Genomic DNA, 22,491 nt, shown 5'->3' on the forward strand with positions numbered 1-22,491 from the left:
GCCTTGCCTTGCAGAGGTGTGGATGAGATTGTGACTTCTTAGAACCTCAACATTAACATATGCGCGAAAGGTGCAGTTTGTGGATGTACCTGCTGTAATGAACCAAATTTATTGTACAAACTGCAGGACATAATTAGCGGAAAAACGGGACACCGTCAGAAAAACAAAAACACACAACATTTTTTGTGCTAAAACGAAGTTGCACACAACCCCCAACTTGTATAATTAACCGCTCTCCATTGTATTTTCGTGAAAAGTTTCCGAAACATCTTACGGCATCGCCCCTTTTCATTCCGAGTCCTGGAAAGTTGGAAAAAATATTTTTTTTCGTACAAATTACAACCGTGGCCTAATTAAAATTTAGTAACTTCATTTGGAATATTACAAACTTGAATTATCTATAAGAGAGAAACAACCCTTTGTGCGGCTTCAAACGTACCACCCCCCGTAATTGAATTCCGTAGATAGCTTCTAAATCTCGTTATCGAAAAGGTCGTTAAAAATAATTACAATTCAAATTCTTAATGGACGTTTCTATTTATGTTCTGTAATAAGTTTCCGTATTGAAATTAATTTCCATTAAAATGTTTGTTCTGAGAGATACAAAGCGTCGTTATTTTAAAATTGACGTTATGCTGTCGTATAAAATATCCATGAATGTATGCTATACCAACCGTGTATTTATTAGCGCATTGTTTGATTTGTTGTTGAATTAGACGTTTAACCAGTTTCATTGTGAAGGTTTCATGCTTAGGGTAATGTAGATGGCTATTTGATGCCGCAAAGTAATTGCGGTCAAATTAGAATTACGCCATGCGTTGGGTACGCTCTAAATAATTTATGATTTCAGAAATTAAGATCATGTTCCCATCAAATGTAAAATGAACAATGACTGTTATAGGCATGTGTTGGAAATGCGGCACCTCCAGGTGAAGTTCAGCTAAGTTGTTTATAATTGGATATAGGTGCACTAATTTGTCGGTTGTTTGCCAAACACTAGGATTAATTAGAAATTTGCCTAACAAAATATTTACACACGAAGGTGACATGTGCGAGGAAGGGTAGAACGTGTACCTTCGTTAGCTGTTCCAAATAGTCGGTTACCTTTCCAAAGGCCAGTTTTTCATGTGTTAGATAAACTTATCTGAAAAATAATTTCTATGAAAACTATTGTATTCAAGTAGGACGTTATCTATCAGGATAAAGATGAAAAATCGGTGGTACGATCGACAGAAGTATGCATACTGATACATAACGACTAAATGTGGATATCTGCCACTAATTGTTTAGGTAATTATTGTTTGAAGTAATTAATTTTCAATAGATATACAAACGCGAAATGTTTACAAGATGAATTAATTCCGCATTTAAATATGAAATTTTCATTGTAATTAATTTAACGTTTAAATAAACAAAATTGTATAATTTCGTTTCTACAAACTGAATGTATAGTACCTATTTAGAATTTTCGGCAGGTCCGTGAGGTTAGAATATCGAAATACTCAATGTCTGACTATACAAGAATTGCGTGCTAATTTTTTGTATCGCTGGAATCAGTGGTATGGCCCCCCCTGGAAAAAGGCTCCCTCTAAGAAAAACTGAAAACTGAATCGCTTTTGGGCTGATACAGTTCAACTGTTTTGTGACTCTTGTACAATTGTCTCTCGTATGGAAACTTTCAGAATAATAAAGCTAGGAATTTCTTTATACTTTGAGTGAACGCATCCCAGAGCGCATCATCTCAAATAGGGGTGATTTGGAAGGTGGATACCCTCTCCCGATTTGGCCCCTTGTGATTTTTTTCAATGGGTTTTTTTGAAGTCCTGTGTCCTACAAGATTTTTAGACCAACATCCAAGAAGAAATTGCCAACACAATCTCCTGCTATGCTGGCAGGGATATGACAAACGCCAGAAATCGGTTTACTTAGTGTATAGAGAATGGCAGACGTCACCTATCTGATTTTATCTTCAAAACTATGTAAAACACAACTTTAGTAATGCACTTACATTACAAAAAACAACTAAAAATTTTCTGATTCATACAATGGATTTAATAAAGTTTTGAAAAAAAGAAATTATGCTGCCGCAACTGCCAGGGAAGATGGGGGTCAATTAATATTTTGATATTTCAGCTCCGTTAATTAATTATTAAGCATTTTAGATTCTCATAATAAGCGAAATCCAGGATAGAAATGAGTTCCACGTCGAGTGTCTACAGGTTATCAGTCTTGCAGACAAGCGGGGGGGAGTAGATAGAGACAACAGTTGTTGCACCGGAAAATTCCAATTAACAATAGGATCGATGAGTATTAAAGTTTGATCGCGCCTAATTGGATAAGCATGGGTAATTAATGAACGTTTTAATGAGTTGTAGAAAAAACCGGCAGACGGCGTCTAGAGTTATAAGAAAATGAGCGCTCTTAAAAGACGAGAAGTTCGATGTCCATCTTATATTTTTCCGATAACCACAGGCCGAGTAAATAATTAAAAACGGAATTAATTTGCACCGCTTTAGTACTGAATACAGCGAGGAGCTGGAAATTCCCAATTCCACTTCCTCAAATTGGGTTTTTTGTTCTCCTTTATATAGGGTGTCCAACTTTCTATGTCCGGATGGGAACAATTTTTTTCTTCTGCTATGTAGCAACGCATTTTCTTAAGAAATTGCCTCATTTTAGTACTACGAATAGCCACGTTGTTATGCGAAACTTGTAAGGGTTGCTGATGTGCTTTCTAAACATAAATCAATCAAAAAACAAAAATGTGTAATGTACAACAAAAATTGCACCCCGTTCAGCTGAAGATTGCTATGCAAGAGGGAACAAGAAGTTATGTAACTACAGAACTCCGAAGACTATCCTTTTTATATGCAAATTGGAAGGGCTGTTGGTGAACTTTCTAAATAAAATCAATCAATCAAACAAAAGTATTTTATCCAGCACAAAAGCAACACTCGCAGTAGTTGTATGTCATGCAAGGGCAAAAATCTTTAATTACGTAAGGGTTTCTCGTGGACCACTAAACATAATCAATCAAAAAAAAAAAAACATGTCATGCATAAATTGCAACCCTTTCTCTTTTAGCCATCTAAGAGAGAATTTTCTTGATAATATCAGTAATGCGAATGGTTCGTTTTTATGTGTAAGTTGCTGGATATTTGATGTGCAACAATAAAATTGCATCCCATTCAGAAAATCATTATTATTTGTAAGGACGAATTTTCTCAAGATATTACGTAAATGCAGTGCTACTTATGTATGTGTAAGCTGCTCGTGGGCATTCTCGAAACATAATCAATCAACAAAATAAAAATATTTCAAGTACAACAAAAATCGTATGCTATGGTTAGAGAACGAGGGTATTGTGAAGGATTGCATTTTTATGTGCAAATTTGCACAGTAGCTGGTGATTAAGGAAACTAAAATAAAAATTGCAACGCTCTTAAATGCAAATTTTCTTAAATAGATACGTAATTTTAAAGTTACTGTAACGGAAGCCCGCTTTGCAGTCCCAATTTTTCCAAATTTATATATGGGCAAAATTGCATATGTACCGCTTCATACGGTACGGATAGTAGGCGCGAGTCAGTTTATTGGCGATCAACGTGCGCATTTAGAACGCGTGGGTTTTACGGAGACAGTAGACCACTGTCCAGCTTCGTCGGTTCCATCTACACCTTGGTCGAAGTATTTGCCAAAAGGGACGCGCTTCCCAGATTTACGTTGGATCCGTTTCGGTTTTTCTAAGCGGCCACATAAATAGCGAGGTAAAAGAATGCTGAAAAAACAAAAACCAACCCTGAATCCAGTCAATTTTAAATAGTATCAACAAGAATGTTCAACCCCTGTTTGTAACTACTCGACCTAGAATGACTTGCCACACTGTTCACTGACACCCTTCTCTCCTCCTTTAAGGAGAGCTGTCCGTTGGAGCTAGTGGAGCACTTCCCGGTAGAATTATCAGCTAGGAAAGCTCAGGGAATCCACCAGAAGACCAAATCAAGATTTTAGTGAATCGTATTTGAACTTGTCGTAGAAAACGTAGGAAAGTAAAAAGTAGCAACGATTTTTGGAGCAGCATTATTGGATCAAGTTCTGTGTCAAACTTAACAAAACTGCTACAAAATTCTGAATCTTTTTTATTCTAAGCTAATTCCAATATTTCCCGGACACACCTCGTATGTAAGAAATAATTTTTTTGACTTGCAACCCTTTCAACGCAAATGTCCTTAACTAGTTGCGTAATTTCATTGTTTGCAACCATCTTAATTGTTACGTAAGAACAAATTTTTCCAAGAAATGATGTATTTTCAGTACCTACTGCAAAATGTAACAACAAGCAAGCAAGAGTTGCTGGTGTATCTTCTGAATATAATCAATCAAAGGACCAATATATTTCCTGAACAACAAGAATTGCAACCCTCTCGTCGGATCATTTCTGTGTAAGAGCGAATTTGCTTAGGGAAATTACTTCGAACATAACGAATCGAAGACACGCACCGCAGAAGTTCCATGCCATACCGCACTAAAAGTCTTGTGCGAATGTGTGTCAAATTCATGTGAGCAACCCATAAACGCACATTTTGTAATGCAGTTTAATAAGCGTCTGTGACACTCTCATATTGTATTTTCTTTTGTGAAACTTTATATATGGATGTCCTGAATATATGTGCCTATAAAAGAGCAAGGGGATATAAAAGTATTTCGTTGATCGTCTCGCACAAGAAGAAGGTGTAAATATTAATTTTATGAATTTGTAATTAATTTACATCCGTAAAAAATACGCGACTGTGGCATGGAATTTGTTTTTACGACATTAAAGCTAAAAACCCGCATACATCTCCGAAACTTAATTAAAAATTCTTGTAAAAGTACAGCTTATGTAATATTTAATTTAGCATGAAAAATAGCGAACGGTGTCAATAGGTTTATGCCTAACATGAATTCTTCTCAGGCGACGAAATGAAGAAATAACAGGCCTCCTCACTTCATTACAATGACATTTCTAATCTGGAAAGTACCAATACTGTGATTCTTGTATAGAAAGAATAGTGTGATTAATCAACATGTGCTAATTGGGTTATAATTACGTGATATGTCTACCACAATAGTGATCGGTTTCTCTAGGTACTAAAACAATTTACTAATTAAGCATTCGCCATTAAAACAGGTGAGAAATTTCATTTGAATTAATTGTACAAAAAAGACATTGTCCCGAGTATCAAATTTCTCAAATTAGCTATAACCGAGTTCCTCTTTAGGGTACCTTTCTCTATCGTGTTATAATTAACATTCGAAACAACGATAGCCTAAACTACGTTAGCGCTAATTTACATTAATTCGCAAGGTTCGTTCAATCAATTTAATTATACACTCAGCTCAGTAGTGTATGTAAGTGACGATTTTTTAGGGGTTAACGACTTTTGGGGACCACCCATTTCTTTAAACTTTCCAAACAGAAAACACCTACATACTACACCTTAATTTCAATTTGTTTGATTTATTCTACCTAATTAAAAATCAAAGAGCTTGTCACAACTTACAAATATACATGTAAATATAGAAAATTTAAATTAATCCATGTTGGATGTCCAAATTACTCCTCAAATCAGCAGGAATCTAGTTAGTCATTTTGTGGATTGGAATCGTTTAATCATTTAATTTAGTTACTTTAACCACCGAGGTTTCCTTAAGCCATGCACGAGTAAAAGTTTCAGAAATTTCGTCTTGATCAGAAGTAAGGCACTTCATTTATTAAAAAGTTTAAATCATTTTCATTTCCCCCTATACTTTCCAAAAGCTCCTGTAATTATTCTGGAATAAGGAGTTTTACAATGGAACCATTATAAGCATTTTGAAAACTTAACCAACACAATTCCCAAAAGCAATTGTGAGAGTAATACAATTTAGACTCAAACTCTATTGAAAGGCTAAGTTAAGAAAAGTTCTCTTGTGCATATAATAAAATTGTTACGACCCTCAGATAAAACGAAATAAAGTTGTTCCTAATAATAAAATTATGAATCCATTTGTCGATTCATTGTATTTTCCTCGTGTGAAAAACGGTTTGGTAGAAATTTGAAATATTCCAGGAGGTGGATGTAGCAAAGTTTTATACTAAACCGACATATTTGTATCCATTAACACTGTTAAACTTTTTATTACACATTTTCGTAGTGAACGCGAACTTGATTGGTGACATTTTTAAATGAATGAGGTCCACAACATTAATTTACCTTGTGCCCTTGAAAAAAATCATTAAAAAAATCATTAAAAATTGAAGACCGAAAGTTATTTGCGTCACAATGTATTCCAAATGATTCCAAGCCGAAATGACTTCGAGCCCCAAACGTTACATTTCGTGGTTGTAGTCCTTATTTTCATTTTCGAAGTAATCTTCACTTTTTCATTAAAAGTCCACAAACAATATGAAATGCAAATAGGCAAGTGGACTAGTCATTCGAGAAAATGGGGAACGCGGAGTAATTTAATTAGTCGCTGCTAAAGCTGCTATTACGTTGCAAGTATATACATTTTAACTTATAGCTATAAATAAATAAAATCGCTGTATGTAGGTTGAATTTTGATAAGGGTAGTATTTTTATCTGTACGGATATATAAGATTTAACGTTAAGATTTCGTCTGTTTTGTTAAAGAGATCGCATGCAATAAATTCCGGAAAACCCGCTCCGGGTAATTGGTTCCTTGTTTATGGAGAATCCACCTTCGGCAAATTTATCCGAGGGAAATATGGCTTCGCCGCCAAGAAAATTCGACGTGGGTAAATTTTTCCTAGTAATTTCGCTCACGAAACATTTTGCCCACATAAGCCACCACAGTTCAATGAAAACTTGCTATTAAAGAAGGTATGCCTCTTGCAGAGAATACAATGTAGCGTTTTTCCTTTATATACGTAATCACAAAAAAAAAGAAAATTCAGAAAGGTAAATGAGAGGCAGGTTTCCTTTCAAAATTTTATGTACTTGAAAATGAAACTTTCTTTTCTGAACGTCGAGTTTCGTCGGAGCGATATTTCGAGGATTATGGTTCGTTAGCGAAAATTTTGCGTATGAGCGATTGACCAAATTTCCCTGAAGAGAATCTTCAGAGAGAAATTTCCGGCGCGAGTTTCCTCGAAAGTGAATTTTCTCACGTCCTAACAAAAATTTCAACGGTGGGAAAATCAATTTTTAAAATCGCCCTTGTGAGGGGTCTGCTCCTATTGAGGAAAGGTTAATATTAATACAGAATCCTGTGACAATTGTTCATAAAATTCTTCTCACATCATTTTAAAATTGTTTTCCCGCGATGAATCGTTTTTCTACAAACAATGCATTATATGCAGAAAAGTAAAATTGGCAAACCTGTAATAAGCCTGAGTAAAGATGAATATGCTTAAATTATTTTAAAAGAAGCGCATTTGTGTTCGAAAGGCCCAAATTCGATGTTATTTGTAACTATCACTTTTGTCTCATCAATTTATTTACCCCATTTAGGTAAATATTCAAAATATTTCCTTTTGAAATTGCGCAACGGGCCTGAAATACGGGCAGATTATTGGATTACAGGGCACGCCATCGTGGCATTTGCTTTGGTTCCGTTTCGGTTTTTCATGGGGCAAGTACGTATAGCGTGTGAGTTCTCCGTTCAATTTTTAGAATCGCGCTATTTTAAGAGAGATCGCCGCATTAAAAGATGTAACAAGTTCATTTCTTCTTTGCATCATTCCGTATTTTACATTCGGTACGCCCTGTATATAAATTTCTACTTCTATGCGTTGGATTAGTTCCGCCAGGTGGCAGGACCTTACAGCGCGATCCAAAATTGTACATGCTTTTTCTTTCCGATTCCGACTCTGATCGAACGAACAACTAAGCCGTTCTGCGTGAGAAAAGAAAAACACGTGGGTAATCTTTGCCACCACTGTTAGTTAAAAACTTTGGCAATTCTACCCGTATTAATTGCGAGACAAGTAGTCTGCAGCATTTTACCGTTCATCGGGCTTTAACGTGAAACTTTTTTTCTTCGAGTAAGTACGCTTATCTAAATAATTTCTTTTCTTATGGCGGCCATTGTAGATTACGGATATACTGGAAGATGTGTAATTGAGGAACGCTTGGTATTTAATTCCTCTTAAATTTACTTAGAGGTAACGAATTTTACATGTGTGTGTGTAGGAAGTTTTAGCTTAAACTATTTTAGGGTCCTTGTTCGATACCGAAATTCCTTGTTCGGGGGAAATATCTTGTTCGAGATCACCTGTTGATTGGGGGAAAATTTTGGAGATTCATTATCAACCATAGACACCTAGGAGGTCGTGACCAACAACCTTATCTGAGGGAGATAAGAGCGGCCATTTTATGAAGACGAGGGAGAAACTCATTTAACTACATACTGTTTCGACATGATCGAGAATGCCTTTTTTTTGCTTGATCGGATATATTAATTTTTGTGTGGCTGCGACACTCCATCAGAGACACAGACATTTTTAGAGGGGTATCGAGATTTGAGCTTACCGCAAGCTTCGTAGGTCCTTCAGACATTTATTCATAATATATTCCGAACCCTGTGGTTTGGGCCCTTTTTGTTCTCTTTTGATTGCAGAGATGAATGGTGCAAACAGAGCTCTCTTTGCTGCCTCACATCTGGAATATTACATAAGGTAAGCGTTATATTCTATTTGCCTTGTTGTTACCGAACTTGCGTTGGGATATTTTCGTTACTAGTTGTGACCGGTAGTAACGTAACCATTTTGTAATTTATATGTGTGATTCATTTATTAATCTTAACGATCATTAAGGAACAGTAATTGGGGGCAATCATTTTTGAACTGGAGTATAATTGTTGGGAATTAATTGGGTTTTTTTTTTATGATTTGTGCAGTGTGTAATTTCACATATATATCTATATTATTTTGCAATTTATTTGAAAGCAACCAGCAATATAGAGCCGTTTGATTTGCATTTATGGTTATTGTGCATCCTGTATCTTCCCAATTTTATGCAGGGTGAGTTGATAGTGTACATTAGAAATTGGGTGGCGCTCAACCATAACGCACGGAGATTGTCTTGCCCAGAACGAACTTTACTGCTTTGAACCTTCTCTTGCTTCCATATTCAAAAACACTGAGCTTAGCTGGCCGTTTATGCGGCGGGTTTTGTTAAAAGCAGCGCCAAGCCAGACCCACTGTTAAAGAATACTGGCGAATATAAAATCAGCCGCGTCAACGCAGTTTTAGTGGTAATGAATTTTCGATAAAGACCACTCGCTTGAGTGCAGCGCGGAAACATATTCCACTGTTTCATCGGAGGCGATATTAACTCAGTTGTTACGCAGGGAAAGTTAATTTTTATATTGCGAACGTATTCGGTTCAACAAAAGAGGCAAATTCACCGAATGTTTAGTGTCCTCATTGCGGAGAAGTAGCACATTTTCTCACAAAAAACTAAAATAATAGGTGGAAAAATTAGCGTGTGCAGAGTAATTTGAAGTCGAACTTTTTCTTGCGCACTAACAACTCAGGTGATTTCTTGGAGAATTTGACGCAAGTTTTGAATACGGTCGAGGTAAATACAACCTTCATTATCCTCAACATTTCCATACGAGAGGCAATGACACCAGAGCGAGTCACAAGAGTTCTATCGTATCACCCCCAAAGCGATCCAGTTTACAAGTCTTCATGGAGGGAGTTTTTTTCAAGTGAGAGCCGTATCATTTGTAACCTAAACAAAACCAGCGATATCTGTAAGTTACTTTACTGATGTTTAAATTGTATAAAGTATTGGTGGGTTATCTTTAAGAATTTGCAGTCGATGATCATAATATCCTTAAAGGCACCGATCTTGTGAACATTAATTGCATGAAACAGACTTGTATTGCACTTAATATCCGTAAAAGGAATTTGGTTGCAAAAAAAAATATGTAAAATATTGGGTGATGGAATTGCGGAAAAATAACAATTGCATAATATAATATAATAAACCGTATTGAGCACACCCAAAAACTTATGTAAATCCGTTTGTTCCATTCTTGTGGGTTGCCAAGTCCTTTTACATACTTATATGACACGCGATGTATTGTTGGACTATATTACACAAAAGAAAACTTCCAGCATCTAAATAAGATCTGCACCTGAGAATTGAGGGATGGCTAATTATGCTTTATTGACTCGACTATAAAAGTTTTCAACACCCCTTCCACGAGGCCTGGTATTTCCATTCAATTCTGAAATCGGAGAAATTTGTGTAATAGTGCACAAGATTTAAAAACACGTATTCACGCCCAAATATTTTGTTTCTATACGTAATGCTTTAGGTCACAAAGAGATTTCACCAAATTTTAAAGTTCAATAACAGCATAATTAATAAAGAAAAGTCGGTAGATCGGAACATGTCAAAAACTTTTACTTTCAATAACAACGGCCTTGCCCAGATGTTACAGAATCTACATTTTTGTCCCCGTTGCGTTTACTAATTTACAATCAAATTATCTACTTAACTCCTAAATTATTGGCTCTGGCTTGCTTGTTTTGTAGCGATATGCATAATTACGAATATAAAAACGGTTAATTTTACAATTTATTCATTCCGACGTCAATAACCGTAACGTGATCCAGTTTTGTTAACGAAAGTTTTTATGGTCAAAAGGTTACACGATGTCCTAGTCTACGCATACATTTTGTCAAGTGAAAGTGCGGATTATGATAGGAAAAGAAAGACGTGCATATTATTAGATTAGCACCAATAGAATTATTGGGTATTAAGCAATAATTACATACTAATAATAATAATAATAAGAGAGAAAGGTCAAGTCATGATTCGCTCCTGAAAAGCACCTGATTGCGTGAGTGCCTACATCCTTATTGTTGACTCATATTGTGCTATACAAAATCCGTAAAATGTCACAAAGAAAAAATTTGAAAGTGTATAGTATGACTGGACGGAATATTTAGTTTCACAATTGTGCAATGTACTTCATAAGTCACCTGGAAATTAAGGAATTACTGCCTTGACAATAACATTGACGGCTACTTTAAAATGCGATGCGATACATTAAATTCCAAAAGAGTCATTTCGCGTAATTAACTTTCTATAAATAATTTTATATTATTTATTAACTCCGATTAAACGTGTAATCAACGCACGCAACATGCGTAATATTTTATTTACGAATAATTTTCCCAGACGTGGTAGTCAACTACTGACAATCACAGCGTTTATACAATATGTATGCAAGGGAAAGTGCAACTTCTTCCCCTTCCTTCTTAATTGCAAGAAGTAACAACAGTGAAACCGCAGGTCCACATCTTTTTACTCCAGTTCTTGTAGAACACCTGTTTTTAGCACAACCTCCTTTGGTTTTATATTATCGAATTTTGTGTTTCGTGAACCGGTGAATTAAGTGCACCTGTGTCTTCAGCGTCATCATTAAGAATACTGTAAGTACACCTTCATTCTACTGCATAACAAGACGCACCTCATAGAAAAACGTGAAGTGAGAAGATACGGAGAGAAGTGAACAAAAGTTTGAAAAAAAAATGCGCTAATTCACATGAATTTGTTTATGGTTAACACTTTTCCGCATATTTTACCTCGTTTTGCACCGATTTCTGGTTCGAGTTAGGAAACAACTGTACAGGTCATTACATAATGTTAATCTGAAGATGGTAAGAGAAATAAAACCAAGCGTTTTCCTGTATGATGCTATACCAGTTTATTATTCATACTAGAAATTTTGATTGTTTCCCAAATATGTCCAAAAAAGGAAGAAAATTGTGGCGCGTTACTCAAATATTGAAATATCGTGAATGAATGCGATTTTCCCGCAGTTGATCGGTTCGGAGAGCATTGCAGTCGCTAGGATCTTCCAAAATAGGACACCTGCTATGCGAAATATTTATATCCAGATCTCACACTACTATAATAGCACATTAGGAATTATATCAATATCACAATACTTCGTCCTGCGCCACTCTGTCCAGGGCTTTGATTTTGACTTCGTAGTAATTTGATGAATCAGGCAAATTGCTCCACCCTTGATTTATAAACAAGTAATGGGCGATCAGAAATGAGTTGCTGTCGAATCGGCTTTGGAAGTTCAAGGTGTAAACAAAAATTACTAAGGAAACGGAACAGTTGTGTCTAAAAAGATCCGTTTTGCGAGGTCGGCCAAACACAGTCATCCAAAGTCCTTATTTCGAGTGTTCGGAGAAGCCGAAAGCATGACAAGTGCGAATATCGAAAGGCTTCCGCTTCCCTGCGGCCTGTCCGTCAAAAATAACGAACCTCCTTTGTTGAGATAAACGCAAAAGGACGAGTTAAAATAATGTAAAAGATCCTGAAAAATAATTACTCTCGTTAAACGAGAAAATGGAAAAATGTAGTTTTCACTAACCTTGCAAATTTTAATGAAGTAGGCACATACACAAAACCGACCATGTTGAACATGTTCAAACATAATTGCTTACAACAAATTACAGCGATGATTATCAAAACCCTTACGATATTACAGCTGGAATCGGAACAAATGATTGCACGCAATGGATATTTCATTACTTTCGATTGTTATTATAAAAAGCACCGGTCGGATATGTAATAAATGGCGAGTTTCTCTTTGTTCAATTAGCGATAATCGTCCTAAAAAAAATGGTGCATTGTCGCTTACTAACAATGTTAAAATTTATTTTTTAAATATTTTAACTGCGTACGTTTTACGCTTGCCGTTCGTAAACTATGTTAGCGTTTCGTTAGACCACGTGATACAAGTGAAAAAGATCTGCTGAAATGAATGCAAATTACGAAATATTACAAAATGAGCGTAATGTCAATATGAAAAAGAAGGGCTATTCCTTAAGGCACCAGTTACTTAATTGCAACGTTATTGTCGTATGCACCGACCGTTATATAAAGCTCCTTTAGTGGTTATAACAGCACGCAAGTTTCCATCTTAAGATAAGTGCTAAAAGTTAATGTGTAGTATGTGTGTCACCCACAATCTGTAAAAGTGGACTCTTGTTTACGATTTCATAGACATAATCGCCGATCTATAAGAGAAACGATGACGATGCCGCCCCTTAAGAGGGGATTATATCGAGCAAGTCCACATTTTTCTCTCGTATACCGCAGAATTTGTAACCAATTTGTACATGGCGATGAAACACTGTAATCGACTCGTTTAACATGCTTCAATGGGAACCCAATGCCTGTTAGGTCTAGCTGATAAAAACGAAAACGGCAACAACGACTGACAAACGATTCGTAATTCAAACTGATAAAAAAGTGCGGTTAACAGAAAAAAGGGCCGAATATATGGTGCTTTGAGCGTAGTTTAAAGGGAGCATCTAAAGCTCTGATCAAAAGAGAAACAAATTTCGTCTATTTTATACATTCAGTTGCATTGATTCAAAGTTGATTGATTGACCATTTGTGTATATTCTCAAAACACACTGCTATATTTTATAGTTCATATATTAAATATTGTCTCCGAATTCAATGGTCTTATTCACTATTAGACTGAATGCGGAGGATCAACGGTTACCGTTCGAACTTCTTTGCTTCAGCATTCAATTCATTTCTATGAAAGGGTCGAATGGAAACAAGTAATACGTACTTTTTTATACTCGTCCACTAACGTTCTGTTACTACGGAAAAAAAGTACAAAAATGTTGAACCTCTTTTTTACCTACGTCAGACGATCTCCCATACATTATATTATTACCGGCATTGTATATGAAGCAAATTTTATGTTACGTTATTTTTAATGGAGGCAAAATTGTTGAGTATGAACGAAATTGTAGATATGGATAAGGTGTAAATTATACCTCGACATTTTACGGTTTTCAGGTTATCAAATTAACAATTCTTTACTGTTACCCCCTGTAAGATGATATCGAGGGAAATAATTTGATTCTCAATTGACGCGCCTTCTTAAGAGATGCAACCCTATTTCAGATGGGTAAAGCGTCTTCTTCGCAAAGAGCTATTGTTTTGTGTGGATTTTTTAAGCACTTTGCCCCACTGGGTCTTGAAGCATCGTACTACTATTAAGTTCCTTTTTTTCGTATTTTTCAAAAATACTGACTTAAATTTACAACTATTGTAAAATTCGTCGAGGATTTGGGATGTACTTGAGCGCGTCAAATTAATAAGGTGGGTTGACTGCGTGTTGAAAAGTGTGCCTTTCAATAATCTGACGATTTGAGATGCGTGGGAGTGGAAAGGTCGCAAACTTGCATAAAAAACGTTACCTTGCAATTCTCGAGCGCGTTTTCAAAGGAAATTATTCAAGAATTTTAGAAGTTAACATAAGCTGCCGATTTCCACATGCCAAAGTGGAACAAATCGTCAATAAAGTTCAGTGCGTTCAGCAGTTGAAGCATGCCAGTTTACTGGAATCATAGGCGATCGGGTCATAAATTATACCATTGACTCATATATTAGTCAATGATTATATATAATATACGCGCTCGAATAAATCTCTTTTTTTACAGCATCGCCCACCATGCAAACCGACAGATATCAGAGACACGTGCGGCACTACCAATATCTGACGCGCGAGTCGAGTATTTTCATGTGACTATTTTTTTGTACATTATTAAAAAAGTGTGGACGCGCCCCGCACCAGTGGAGGGATGTATGTACATGTACATCATATAACTTTTTTTCGTTCTATAGGTCCCTACGACGCTCGAGTAAATCGTGAGCTCCGTAACTATTCAAATCAATTTAAATGGAAAAGGGTCTCAATGGCACATACATACAAAAGACACAATAGCCAAATTTGAAGTCTGCTACAATGGAATCGACTTGTGTGTGGACGATTATACAGATTAAATATTTTTCAGTTTTTCAATGTACCCTCTGGAAAATAACTCATTCCTCCTAAGAAATGTTGATAAGTACCTTACTATTAATTTTTTCTCTGTAAAAATATAAAAATTCGCAAGACTCACAAAGGCCTTTGGAAACTAAATTGCTTTGAAGAATCTCAAATGTCCTTAAAGCTCTTAAGGGAGGAACTAAGGCCGTTAAGGGATCTTTAATGTTTGGAAATACTCTTAAAACCCTTCAAGACTCTTAATGACTCGCAAAACATCTTAACTGCTGAGCCATTCACGACAATAGAAAACATCAAGTACACTAAAAATTTCAGGGAGTAGTTTGGGAGGCCCTCCCAAACTCCCTTGGAATCCTTTGAAATACTCCTAGTCGTCCTGGCCCATAACCTGACGATAATATAGAGGGATTCTCTTAATCTGACGGCCTTTTATCCTTGAATAATTTTCTTCAAAATTAAAAAATTCACACTCAAATCGGTAGATTATATTGAAATGCTTTTCAACATGTAGTCAACCAACCTTACTTTAATTTGAGCGTTCGAGTATTTCTAACGATCGATTTTTGTTACTATTCTTATGGGCTGCGCTAGATCTACAATTATGTGGACAATTATTGCAGGTTACTTATAATAAGCTAGAAAGAAACCCAGTAAACATTATACGAGTGTGGGAGAGACATAACTTTACCAATGTTCACATTGACAGTAGCAATTAAATGTATCATTGATACTAGTCTACTCAAAAAAGGCATGTAAGGCATCAGCGCTTTTAGTTTGTATTCTATCTCACTTAACACTCATATAATGCTTATTGGGTTTCTTTCTAGCTTATTATAAGTCAGACCCGAGATAATTTTTTTCCGGAAATACCTGCATGTGGTGGGGATACTCAGCAGAGTGTAAGGTATCCTTCTTTATGTTAATTTGCGGCGCTTGAGTCAATCCCAAAATCCCCTATGAAATATTTGGTCCGGAGCCATTAATTAATAATTTTGTAAAAAGTTACGGCGACAATGTGAAAAAAATCAATAAATGTACTTGCCATTTCCGCCATCAGTAGGTATGTCGTAGCAACTTACCTAAAACAAATAAAGCAATTATAATACAGTCAAAATACATGTGTTAGAAAGAGACACAGGGTGAACCGTTGAAAGCTCATTTTCGATGGTTTTTCATGAATCCTAGGACAAGTTCTTCCCCTAATATTGTGATCGTTTTGCGATGTAACCACAAAACCTAAGTTTTTTAAATGAGTCTGGTAATGCAACTCAATGCACTTTTAGGGTAGAATGGTATTTTCAACGATTTGACGCGCATGGTTGTTATTTTCAGTTTTACGTTTCCCGCTTTTCGGAGCCCTGACATAAACGAAGAGTAAAAGTGCCATTGTTAGGATTCAAGTAATAGACATCTAAATGGAAATTTTAACTAGGTAGATGAAGGTGTGCCCTTCTTGATTCAAAAACAGCATTGAAGTTTAATAACTTGTGAAATGCATTTTTGGATTTAAAGAAATTACCAAAACCATGCTAACATTTGGGCCATTACACTTATGTCTTCATATACTGTACTTTAAACTTAAAATCTAAGGATTGGGAATATGATGTCATTATATTAATAAATAATAATAAACTGTTTCAAACTAATATATACAACGAGCGAAAAACACAGACCAACGGACAGAAAGGCCAGATGAGAGATAGTCCCTTGACCATTGTCTATCTATTACAATGCTATTACTGAAAACAGAATTGGAAAATTCGAAACCGTTCACGAGTTATCATGTACAAAGCGGGACCGACGGACAGAAAATCCAAAATCATGAACGAGCTGGATCTCTCGTTAACAGTAATAACTAGGGCAGGTATTGTTCTATTTGAGATTTATTTTAAATAATCATGAGGTGGGTAACTGAAGTCGTCGTTATTAATACACCTGATGTGTTTGGTGTTTCTTGAACCTCTGTTAAACTATCAGAAAGTGATAACACTAAAAGTCAAAGACGACACTTGCTAAACTACACTAGCAGATAAGTATAGGTATGACAGTCAAGAAATAAATACTTGGACAGAGGGACAGAGCCCTGACTTGCTATTTTTCCGTTTGTAAATAGTTAGCTCAGAAATCATAAGAACTCCCCTAATTCCATAAATTTAACTTGTGTAATTATGAATTAGCGACTAAGAATCTTCAGGTCAAGAGTATTGTGTACTTTTGAAGGCTCTGAAAATGAGTTTTCATTGTGCGATGCTAACGAACAGATTTACATATCATTAAAAGAAACACATTTGGCACGATATTTGCATTTTTTTCCAAATTATACAACTAATTGTGTCCACGCAGACTATAGGCTTTGTTTCTAGTACATATTACCCATTCCACTCGCATTTCCGGACTATTTATCATTGTGTCTTGGAAATGATTACTAATTGAAGTAAGTTAGTCGTCCGGAATTGGCATAAAAGTTTAAAAAGGAAGGCGACTGTCTCTACCATCAGTAGATGACAAATTGATTGCTTAGTATTATTAATGCTAAAGAAAGATTATGTCAAAGTGGTCAAATAAATGACACTTTCACAATTTGTTCACTTTAAAAATCGAAAGCAGACAGTGATTGATGTAGGTTACTAACAAAATTTCCTGATTTATTATTTTGCAACTACATAAAGCACATTATAGGAGTTCATTTTCTAAATGGAATTAATTTCTTCTGTTTTTGCCGATTTAAATTTCTACCTTGTATAATTGAATTACATTACCAAATTGAGTTATGTAACTGTTGTTTGAATCGGATTTAGTCATCCGTGGGATAACTTCACTTGATATTAGACGAAAGCTCACCGATGTTGTGGGATCTCTAGCATTCAATATGTACGTGTAATTTTTTGTATTCTGTTTTATGAATGTTGGGCATAAACTAATTTCATGTTTGACTTGTCGTGATTAATTTCGAATGAAAGAGTTCTAGTGCTAGTAGCAATAATCTGTTATGACGTGCAAATTACATCTCTCAAGTGTGTACAATCAAATTATCATATACTTCAGACAGATGATGCTACCTACTCGGCGAGTAATAGCAAAATTTATCCAGTTTTTGATTCGGAATAATGTTGGCGAAAAGTATTTTAGTTACATGTGTTACATTGCATTCTTCGGAATGTAGTATTTCTATATCTTCTAATCTAATATAACGCAGGAAAGAGCTTGACGCAGAAATTCAAGTGACACTCAAATTAAAATCAATCCAAACAATCAAAATAGGTCATCAGTTATTTTGGCATCGCAATTGAGCAATATTGTTATCTCAATACACTTTTAACTATCCATTTTTAATTGGATTGAAATCCCAATACCGTTTTAATTCAAGAGGGGGTCCGCACGAGTAAAATCTGTAATCATAAATTTCGCTAGCTCGCTTTATTGGCACGGCCAAGCATGCTGTAAAGGAGTTATATGGATATAATGAATTTATTATCAGATCAATATAGCACTTTCCAGTGAGACATGGACTACTGTTACTGATGGCTTGTTCTAATTTTCATTAGTACCTATTAACTGCTCAGCTGTTGCATATTGGATGAAGTCTTCTGGCCTAAATTAATGTGGTGGAGATATTGAAAGTCAGCAAAGAAAGTAAATAAATCAAAATGAGAAATGTCGCACTCCCGTGATGCCCGATTTAAATTGATAAGGTATTAACGAAAGTTTTGAGATCAATAAACTCGTCTGAAATATGCATAATAATTGTGTATTTAGGGTATACCAATTGGTACGCGTATACTTGTATAGGAGTAGCGGTAGCCACACACAGTCACCCACACTGCAAACCCCTTTCACAAATACTGATATTGTGAACTGGTAAACAAATGGAAGTCTTCTTAGCAATAACACTAGAAACACTTTCGCAAGGCCTCTAGAAATTGTTTTCTGAGACCCCATTAGACAGATTTTTTAAGACGCTTCAAAGCTCTTATCAATCATAGCAAAGTTCTTCGAAGACTTCCCGTACATTTTCCCTTACTTACTATGAAGTTACTTCTCCTAATTAAACGGAAAAATGCTCGTTAATTGAATCTTAGTTGCATGGATCAAGAGAAAGTAACTGGATGCTGTTTTGGAAAACTTTTTTAAAACCTAAAAAACCCTGTCAATGAGAAAAAAATTTCGTGCTAACGTTTAGAGGGGAGTCCCGCTTTTGATTTGCACTTCTTAATTGTACATGGAACGAGATATCGCTATAAATTTTAAAACATAAACAACTCCTGCTAATTATAAAGAGCTAATTAGTGGGCGCGCCAAGAAAAAGTGGCACTTTCAGTTGATTATATTTTAAAATCGATAGCCCATTCTGTGTACCATTAGAACGTATTAAAGTATTAAACAAAAATACTAATTTGTGCTCATGCGTCGCCTAATGAAAATGGAACTCGTAATATAATTAGCAGGGATTAATTAAAATTTAATTATTGATAACGACAGGAAATTAAATAGGTATCTCACATTTTGCAAATGGCGTAGATAAAAATCTATTTCTAAATTACTATTGCGAATTTCTCCGCCAGAAATCGATCACAATCCTAGGAACGGAGAGACAATTGATAATCTGTCCTATTGTTAATTTCACGGCTGTGAATGTTCTTAGCTTTCAAATTTCTTAGAAAAACCTTTTTGGAAATATATGAGCATGCATTTTTTTTCAATAATAAAATGTCTTTTAAACCTTGTTATGATTTTTTTTAAATCGTTGAATTTTCTATAGAAGTCCTCTTCGTAAAATTCCTTTTGGAAGAATTCCTACGAAATTTTCAGGAGTTCACTAAAAATCTTTCAGTCATGTGTCTAAAAATTTCAAACATTTCTAGGGGACGTAGAAAACACATTATTTGGGTGACAGAAACCTTAAATATTTTTAACAATTTTTAGAAAACTTAGTTTGAGTCTTATACGAAATACTGTTATTGTCCGTCTCACCTTGACTTTACAATACATCACAATACACGATTTCAAATTTCTTTAGAATAAGAATTGAAGAAAGTGGACGGTGTTCGATTCCAGGCCGACGACGAATGTTTTTGATTTCTTATTTATTTAGCATTTCTATACATATCGGCAGATTAACATTGATCGTTGATGTAGGAACCCAGCTCTTCACGTTCTAGAATTACAAAAAATTAACAGCGGCACAGTTACTATACGAGTAATATATAATACAATAAAGGCTGCTTTACACGACGCTAGTAATTCGTACGAGTTGATAAAACCGAACACTACTCGTATCATGTAAATTTCCATTTTAGTACCCGAGGGGAACGGTTTCTGATTTAGTAAAACACTTTCCGAAATTCACACGGGAACGGGAAAAAAGGGGATTTACGTTTTACAGTCGAAAATGCGGCAGATAGAAACATGACATTTAGAACTTAGGTTTTTTTGAAGGCGTAGAGGTGTACTCCGAAAGACCTCCCGAAATAACCACGGGAACGGAGTACGGGAAGGGGTTTAAAATAGATACACGACATTGACTAATAGGCGGTACGATATCGCCGGGAACGGCTATAAAAAATAGCACGAAATAACAAATTTTAATTGAAGTGTTTTATGAAGGTGTTACAAAATGCACGATGGAATTTTAGTAGAAAACACAAGTCTTTAATTAATAATGGCGATTTTTTAATTGATTCATAAACTATGCACGATACGAGTATGTATGGAATAGCACATGGACTAAGTGACCCCCACGCCTCTGATAGCTAACTATTTGGATGCAATTTCCAGTAGCCATTTGAAATTGACATGTTAACCATGGTGGCACCATTTGAAATATTTCGTTAATATTTATTACTTACTGGCCTTTCATAGAACCCCACTTTTTCCATTAAAAACATAATTTATTGTAAAAAATTAGACAATTCTTCTTCTAGCCTACAAGAAAAAAAACTACGGGGGGAAAAGCATTGGCGTATATTATTTCCCCCAAAGAATAAAAATAATATGTTAGTATATTGGAAGAAGAAATAAATAAATTCGTTTACTTACATTCACTTGTTTTAGAGTTGAAACGCATGTTACCGTCGACATATTTTGTATGCAAAATCATTCGTTATAAGAAACAGGGATTGAAATACAAATGATATGAGATATTACTATTCAGAAAAAAGATGTTACCATAAAGTCTTTGAACGCTCGAAAGAAATTTCACCGCCACGCAAGTGTCAAGTGAAATTCTAACTTGTCGATTAGCTACGCACATGTAAAATGTCCATTTTAGAAATCTGTATGTAAAAAAAGGCTGCATGATTAGACTGCTGACGTAACACTTTCAGTGCAAAACCCCAGAGCTGCAAGTTCGGCGTCTTACTTACACTTACTGATTTATATCTGGTAGCATGTACCCGCTCCGATTTTCGATCAAAATAATTTAATTAAAATGCCGCACGCCGTCAGTACGCAAAAATAATAACAGGGCAAACATTTGATTCTTTTACCTCGTTTTTGATTGGTTACAGTATATGTAACAACTTTCTTTTGTGAACTTGTATATCATTCTTATCGCAAACTTACATTCACTTCAGATTCCGGTCGCATTTGCTGCCAAACATTCACAACAAATCAAAATTGAATTCAATTAATAGTACCATTCTAGTTTACTTTCGTTAATTTCTGGAGCAAATGCAACCACGTCTTTTACAAAATTGCTCAACAATGTTTAGAGGAATTGCCTATTTTTTTAATAAACGACATTTTCTCCTATTTTCTTGCTTAAACGTTTGTGGTTTTAAACTCCCACCAAAAGTAAACGTTTAAATGTTTATGCACTTTACAAAAACGTAACGCTATACAAATAAGGGACGCATATTTAAAAGCTTGCGTGAAATGTAGAAAAACACGAATATCCAGACTGTATAAACAAACGCGTAAACGTAATTCGTGCAAATTTTATCTAAATATGCATTAAAATAACATTTCTACGAGAATTCGGTATAGTTTTCGCAACTTTGCGCTTAAATAAGTTCACAAAATAGCAAGTTTCTAAGCTGACTGGACGTGAACCCAATACAGATAGGGTTTTTCAACTTTTATACGTGAAGAGAAGCAAATATGTTTGTTGATTTCTGTGTAAAATGAAACTGAATATTTTAAGTTAGTTTAAAAGTTTTTGTTTTACTCATTTCACTACAGCGGTATTTGTAATTCAGGGTGGCAAATTATTTAGAACTGTGTTAAATTGTATACTGGGCACGCAGAAACCTTATTGTTATTAAATACACACTAACATAATCACGTATAGCTTTCGGCTATCAGAAGTGGCTCAAACTAAATTGGCTTTGAGTGGTTTCTAATATAATCAATCTGAAATAAATGTGTAAACAAATTCAATGCAATTCGGTTCGGAACTAACGGAGAGGTCAACAGGGCCTTTCTTTTTTTGGTCTACATTGCCAATTCACGATCTCCGATCTACAAATTTGTTAAAGAATCCACCTGCAAAATTTCATCGTAATCAGTCCATTCGTTTCTGAGATATGATGCTAACGGACAGACTGACAGATAATGCAAAATTATGAACTGACTAGGAACTTAATAATGAGACATAATTTAGATAAAAACGAATTTGAATTCAGTAAATTGATATTCCGTAGCTGCTGAAGATTGTAG

At 35.3% G+C, this 22,491-nt stretch overlaps 1 protein-coding gene across 3 annotated transcripts in view; it reads left to right on the forward strand.

Moving 5' to 3' along the window:
- The first annotated feature begins 5,038 nt into the window (after positions 1–5,038).
- Positions 5,039–22,491, forward strand: part of LOC116163626 — a 31,961-nt gene continuing 14,508 nt past the window's right edge. Inside the window, exon 1 of one of the 3 annotated variants that reach the window (XM_031477655.1) lies at positions 5,039–5,170. The gene's annotated coding sequence lies outside the window, so the exon portion shown is untranslated. Of the gene's footprint in view, positions 5,171–8,532; positions 8,663–11,206; positions 11,438–22,491 lie in introns of those variants that run through there. The other 2 variants (XM_031477656.1, XM_031477654.1) reach the window with 2 other exon arrangements.

This window comes from Photinus pyralis, unplaced genomic scaffold, assembly GCF_008802855.1.
Source record: "Photinus pyralis isolate 1611_PpyrPB1 unplaced genomic scaffold, Ppyr1.3 Ppyr1.4_LG2, whole genome shotgun sequence".
NCBI classification, from domain to species: domain Eukaryota; kingdom Metazoa; phylum Arthropoda; class Insecta; order Coleoptera; family Lampyridae; genus Photinus; species Photinus pyralis.